The sequence below is a fragment of the Myotis brandtii genome, unplaced genomic scaffold (assembly GCF_000412655.1).
Source record: "Myotis brandtii unplaced genomic scaffold, ASM41265v1 scaffold160, whole genome shotgun sequence".
Lineage (NCBI taxonomy): Eukaryota > Metazoa > Chordata > Mammalia > Chiroptera > Vespertilionidae > Myotis > Myotis brandtii.
Window position 1 is genome coordinate 16,179 of NW_005355833.1, and position 7,335 is coordinate 23,513.

Sequence of the window (7,335 nt, forward strand, 5' to 3'; positions counted from 1 at the left end):
CTCTTGGGTCAAACTGCCTGGCCGCTCCCTGTACGTGCTACATGATTTCCCAATTCAATATCCTTCTCCTTACAGTTCTCTATCTAAAGTGCCTTCCCCCCACCTCACTGCATAACTAAACTTACCTAGCCATGGCATCCTACTTCTTAGTGATCCTCCTAATACAAATACTCACCTACCAAGCCTTTTTACGCCACCCCAGCTAGAAGCTACCTTTCCCTCAGATCTCACAGAACATTTCCCTCTTTTATCTCAATGGTGTAATTTAATACTTTATAGCTTATGAGCTTTCATGTAGATATCTGTACTAGGCTGGAAGTTCATGAGGATAAGGCTCATGCTTGCTATATTTTTGTAGTCCCCTCTCTCCCATATAATATCTAAAAAAAAATACATTACCGATTATGTGTTTAGTAAATACCTGCTGAATCTAATAACAAAGGATAATAATGTTTTTCTTCTGATGAGAGAGGTGTGTGTCAGATGATAGCTTGAGGTCATTTCCAGCTTTTAAACCAATGATTGTAGAACACTGATGGTGAATGCTGGATATAAATAAGTAAAAAAGAAATTGTATAAGCAACCTATCCATTAACGGAAGAAGAAAAGAAGAATACTTGGATGGATTGGAGCACATTTAAAAGCAAAGATGAAGGGGGAAATTGATGATGCAAGAGTAGAAGGTGACAGAAGCATTATAGATCATTCTATTCTAGTCATTTTTAAAAAGTCCTTTTTTTCACTGCATTTTTTTAAACTACATTGTACCTGTGTACAGTTGGTATATGAGCCAGAAAGTGAATTGCATTTTATTTTATTTTTTTTAATTTTTTTTTTTTATTTTTAGCGAGAGAGGAAGGGAGAAAGAATAGAGAGAGAAGCATCAATGAGAGAGGAACATCATTGATCGGCCACCTCCTACACAACCCACACTGGGGCTTGGGGATTAAGCCTGCAACCCGGGCATGTGCCCTGACCGGGAATCAAACCTGTGACCTCTTGGTTCCTGGGTTGATGCTCAACTGCTGATCCACACTGGCTAAGCTGAATTGTGTTTCATTATTATTACTAGAGGCCTGGTGCATGAAATTCATGCACTGGGCGGGGGGGGGGGGGAATCCTTCAGCCTGGCCTGTGCCCTCTTGCAGTCTGGAAGCCCTCGGGGGATGTCCGATTGATGGCTTAGGCCCATGGGGAGCGGGCCTAAGCCATCAGTTGGACATCTCTCTTGCAGTCTGGGACCCCCTCACTCCTTACTGCCCGCCTGCTCACTGCTCCTTACTGCTCGGTTCACTGCTCCTTAGTGCTGCCATGGAGGCAGGAGAGGCTCCCGTCACCACCACTACACTCGCCAGCCGTGAGCCCAGCTTCTGGCTGAATGGCACTTCCCCAGTGGGAGTGCACTGACCACCAGGGGGCAGCTCCTGCATTGAGTGTCTGCCCCCTTGTGGTCAGTGCACCTCATAGCGACGGTCATTCCGCCGTTCGGTTGATTTGCATATTATTTTTTTATTATATAGGATTATTTTTTTTAGAGATAGTGGAAGGGAGGGGGAGAGATAGAGAGAGAGAAACATCAATGTGAGAGAGACACATCGATTGGTTGCCTCCCGCACCCTCCCTGACCAGGACCAGGGATCGAGCCTGCAACTGAGGTATGTGCCCTTGGCTGGAATTGAACCTGGGACCCTTTAGTCCACAGGCTGACACTCTATCCACTGAGCCAAACCAGCTAGGGCTGAATTGTGTTTTAGAATGCAGTTAAACATCTCACAGACATAATGTTGAATAAAAAAAAAACAGACAGCCCTGGCCAAGTGGCTCAGTTGGTTGGAGAATCATCCTGTACACCAAAAGGTTGAGGGTTCAACTCCTGGTCAGGACACATACCTAGCTAGGTTGCAGGTTTGATCCCTGGTCAACAACCAATCAATGTTCTTTCACATAGATGTTTCTCTCTCTCCCTTCCCCACCCCCCCCTCTCTCTCTCGAAGAGGAAGAAGAAGGAGACAGTTCATTCCATATGATTCCATTAACATGAAGTTCAAAATCAGAATTTTTTGAACTTCAAAACTAATTTCTGGTGATAGAAGTTAAAATAGTGGTTACCCTTAGAGTGTGGTTTGGGGCACAAGGGGTGTTCTGAGGTGCTGGTAATTCTCTGTACTTGATCTGGGCAGTGGTTACATGATGTATGCACATGTAAAAATGTTTTTAGTTGTATACTTAAGATTTGTGAACTTTAATGTATGTAGATTATACCCCAATTTTAAAAAATGCAGTTAACAAATCGGTTGCTCCATGTTATAACTGATGAGCAGGTAAGAGACAGATCCAAGCTATACAGTGTGTTTCCTGGAAAAATGCAGCACACTTTAAAATCCCAGAGTTTTATCTTCAAACCTGTTGCCAGATGGCTCTCATAATTAATGCATCAAAATGTGGTTAGAACTAGAAGAATTTGTGATGTGTGATAAAGTGAAAACAACCAATGATCATATGGTTTACTCATTTTGACTTTCACTGTGACTGTCTGAGAGTCAGGATCACCAATAAATTGTCATGCATTAAGAATGGAAGAAGTCCTGTATGAGGAGACTTGCTAACTGTGAAACCTGGAATGAGTCACAGGCTTTCTGGGCATCAGATACTTCCTGTTAAGTGGAAAAATATTTTATCTGATCAAAGAGAGAGAACAGGAGCAAGTGATCTTTTAAGACTCCTTTCAATTCTTAAAAACTTTGGCTTATGGAAGTTGGAACTACAAAGAACAACTCTGGTTAAAGCTTTTACACTATTGGAATTAGGGAAAATCTGTAATAATAGGCAACAAAAAATGTAGGTGGAATTTGGATCATGCCAAGTGGTAAGAAATCCAGGAAGAAAACATCTTTTCAGATACAGCCAGTTACCTGAAACCATTTGCTGTTATTCCCTGGGGGTTTCCCTAGCCTTCAACAAGGGGTTTACCTAATACAGTGGTTCTCAACCTTCTGGCCCTTTAAATACAGTTCCTCATGTTGTGACCCAACCATAAAATTATTTTCGTTGCTACTTCATAACTGTAATGTTGCTACTGTTATGAATCGTAATGTAAATATCTGATATGCAGGATGGTCTTAGGTGACCCCTGTGAAAGGGTCGTTCGACCGCCAAAGGGGTCGCTACCCACAGGTTGAGAACCGCTGACCTAATAGTACAAGAAGGAGAAGGAGAAGGAGGAGGAGGAGGAGGAGGAAGAAGAAGAGGAGGAGAAGGGGAAGGGGAAGGGGAAGGGGAAGGAAGAGAGGAAGAGAGAAAGAGAGAAAGGCAGAAAGAAAAGCGAACATTTTTAGACTTGATCAATCAAAGCAAGTATTGTATGATACGTTTTTCCTTTTTGGGTTTATATTTGCAGAAAATAAACCCATTGCAGAAAATGGTATTTCATAAAATGTATGAGCAAAGAGCACCAGTCTAAGTTTAGCTAAAATAAAATCTTACAACTAGGAGGAACTATAGGCACCACCTCTTCTTTCAATATTAGTAATGTGAGCATCATATCTATTTTTCTAAAGAGGCAACTGAGGCCCAGTGAGGCCAAATGACTTGCCCAGGGTCACAGAGCTAGGAGGAACACAGAGTAGACAAAAAGCCACTTCTCAGCCTTCCAGCCTATTACGTCTTCCACTGCATTAGGCTGCCCCCTGTGGTTCCTTTTGGATGACTTGAACTCCAGGTAAGGGACAGGGAGGATGAGGGTTTCCAGTGCCATTCATTTTATTTTTATTTATTTAATTTTAGAGCCAAGAGACTGTCTTTTAAAAAATATATGGATTTTTATTGATTTCAGAGAGGAAGGAAGAGGGAGAGAATCATTGATTGGCTGCCTCCTGCATGCCCCTCACTGAGCTACGCCAGCCAGGCCAGTGTCTCCTTTCAAAAGCAGTTGAGAAAGTGGAAAGCTAATAGAACTGGGAGTCAGAAGACCTCTGCCCTTCCACTTATGTGACTCTGGAAAACTATTAAACTTCTCTGAGCCTCAGTTTTCTCATCTGAAATAGCACCTCAGTGTCACTGAGGCAGATATCAGTTTAAATAACCTATGGGAAAATGCTGTAAAAATTGTAAGCCAAAATGTGATTATTTTAATTTTATTTTTTTAAAAATATATTTTATTGATTTTTTACAGAGAGGAAGGGAGAGGGACAGAGAGTTAGAAACATCAATGAGAGAGAAACATCAACCAGCTGCCTCCTGCACACCCCCTATTGCCCTTGATCAGAATTGAACCTGGGACCCTTCAGTCTGAGCCACTGAGCCAAACCGGTTAGGGCCAAAATGTGATTATTAAAATGGAGATGTTCTTATCTACTTGGGAAATTAAGGAATCATTAATCACAAAACAATAACACCTGATAAAAATGCTTTGGGTGAATACATGTTAACAGCAGGGCTGCTATTAGCATGTATAAAAATCAGCAATCCTACTACAGAAATGTCTTTTATTTATCATAACAGTCTAGTGTAGTCACTTTTAATAAGTCTCCCAGGAACCTTTCCTAACGTGTAGATGTTGATTGTAAAAACAACCTTTATATGAGGACATGTCTCTAATCTCTTCCATACTTTGCATTATAAATCTTTCAAAAATTTGAACCCAATATGGCAAATATGGTGTCCTATTGTTATTTTAATTTGCATTTTCCTGATTATTAGTGAGGCTTGGCATCTTTTCATCTTTTTATTGGAAGTGTAAATTGATAAAGCTTTATGGAAGACCTCTAAGCAGTACCAAGTAAAAATTTAAGTGCACCTCTTCTTCAAACCATAAATTCATGTTTCAATAGCTCCCTTAGAAAAATAATGCTCACATATGTGTACATAGAAGCATGTGCAAGGTTTTTCACTGTAGCATTGTCTGAAATAGCAGATAACTAAAAATAACCTAAATAACCATCAACACGAAGAGTGGTCAGATAAATTGTGAAATACCCAAACTATGGAAAACTATGTAACCATTGAAAAAGAATAAAGTGGAACTTCAACATGAGAAAAAAGGCAAGTTGCAGAATAATATGTACGATATAACATCATTTACTTAGAAAAAAACAATATATTTCTATATGCATATCTATGCGTGTAAATAATAAGCAAATGTCTTGAGAGTTACAGACAAACTAAAAATAGGTTTCCTAAGAGGAGGAGACCAGGTGTGAGCAGGGAAACTTTTGTATTCTTTTTTTTTTTTTATACTGTACAGCCCCCTTCAGTGCTCACAGCTCAAGGGTAAGGAGGCTGGGCAATGGGTTGAGGCTGCAACTTCCTCTGGCATGGGTCCACTTTTGTATTCTTTATACTGTTTGAATCCTTAAAACAAGAATGTATTTGTGTATTACTTGCCTAATTGATAAAAATAAAGTATAGTTTAATAATGATACTGAACACTAAACTATAAAAGTTAAAAGAGAGAACATTATTATTTTATCATTTGGTTTATTAAAACTTCTTGGCTTTTCCAGAGTTGCCAGATAAGGATGAGGCCAACTAAAGCCGAATTAACATGATACCTACCACTCAAGTGAGGAGTATAAAGGGTTGTCAAAAATACAAATCATCTAATATCTAGATATTTGATGTAATGTAGAAATGGACTGACTATTTTTCCCCCATGGATATCAAAGAGGCACAAATTGAAGTTTACCCTCATGTCACTGGTTTTAATTTACTTAAACAACTGTGTGTCCTTATTAATATTTTAAATTGAGCAGAGTCTATTTCAATGAGAAATAAGCTCTCCTTTTGGGCATTGATTTTTTTCCACAAAAGTATCCCATGCTTAATTTAATATTAAAGACAAAGGAAAAACATTGGAAGTTATGAAGAAAAATGTAGTTCTATCATAAAAAATAAATATTTTAACTTTGTAGGTGTTTTTCCCTTTGCATATAGTTGTTCATGGAATTGAATACTATCCATACACATTTGTGTCCTTTCTTTCTTTTTAAATATATTTTTTATTGATTTCAGAGAGGAAGGGAGAGAGAGAGAGAGAGAGAGAGAGAGAGAGAGATGGAAACATCAATAATGAAAGATATTGATTGATTGATTGATTGGCTGCCTCCTGTACATCCCCCACTGGGGATCAAGCCCATAATCTGGGTATGTGCCCTGACCGGGAATTGAACCATGAACTTCTGATTCATAGGTTGACACTAAACCACTGAGCCACAGCAGCCAGGCCTTTTTTTCTTTTAATTTATTGATTTGAGAGAGAGAGAAAGAGAGAAAGAGAAAGAGAGAGAGAGAGAGAGAGAGAGAGAGAGAGCTGTTCAACCATTTATTTATACATTCATTTGTTGTTTCTTGTATGTGCCCTAATGGGGGATTGAACCCACAACCTTGGCATAGGGATGATGCTCTAACCAACTGAGCCACTGTAAGCATTTCTGCATATCATCACAGATTCTTCCAAAATGTTTAGAATGGCACAATGATATTCCAAAGTAGAGATACACTATCATTTATCCATCTAGTCTCTTATTACAGAACTAGAGGCTCAGTGCATGAAATTTGTGCACTGGGGGGGGGGGCAGAATCCCTCAGCCTGGCCTGCCCCTTCTCATAGTCTGGGAGCCCTCAAGGGATGTCCTACTGACGGCTTAGTCATCACAGATTCTTCCAAAATGTTTATAATGGCACAATGATATTCCAAAGTAGAGATACACTATCATTTATCCATCTAGTCTCTTATTACAAAACTAGAGGCCCGGTGCATGAAATTTGTGCACTGGGGGCGGGGCAGAATCCCTCAGCCCGGCCTGCCCCTTCTCATAGTCTGGGAGCCCTCAAGGGATGTCCTACTGACGGCTTAGGCCCTGCTCCCCACAGGGAGCAAGCCTAAGCCACAGTCTGGCCTCCCTCTGCCGGAGGCAACTGGCTGATCAGAGAAAGGTACTGCCCCCATCACCCCCTTACTGCTGCTGATTCTGGCCTCCCTCTGCATGAGGCGACCTGGCAATCAGGGGAAGGTGACGCCCCATCCAGAATCCCTCAGCCCGGCCTGCCCCTTCTCATAGTCTGGGAGTCCTCAAAGGATGTCCTACTGACGGCTTAGGCCCTGCTCCCCCTGGGGAGCAGGGCCTAAGCCACAGTCTGGCCTCCCTCTGCTGGAGGCAACTGGCTGATCAGGGAAAGGTACTGCCCCCATCACCCCCTTGCTGCTGCTGACTCTGGCCTCCCTCTGCAGGAGGCGACCTGGCAATCAGGGGAAGGTGACGCCCCATCACGCCTCTGCTGCTGCCACTGCCAGTCACGAGGCTGCTTGAGCCTTGGCCTTTGCAGGCACTGTGGTTG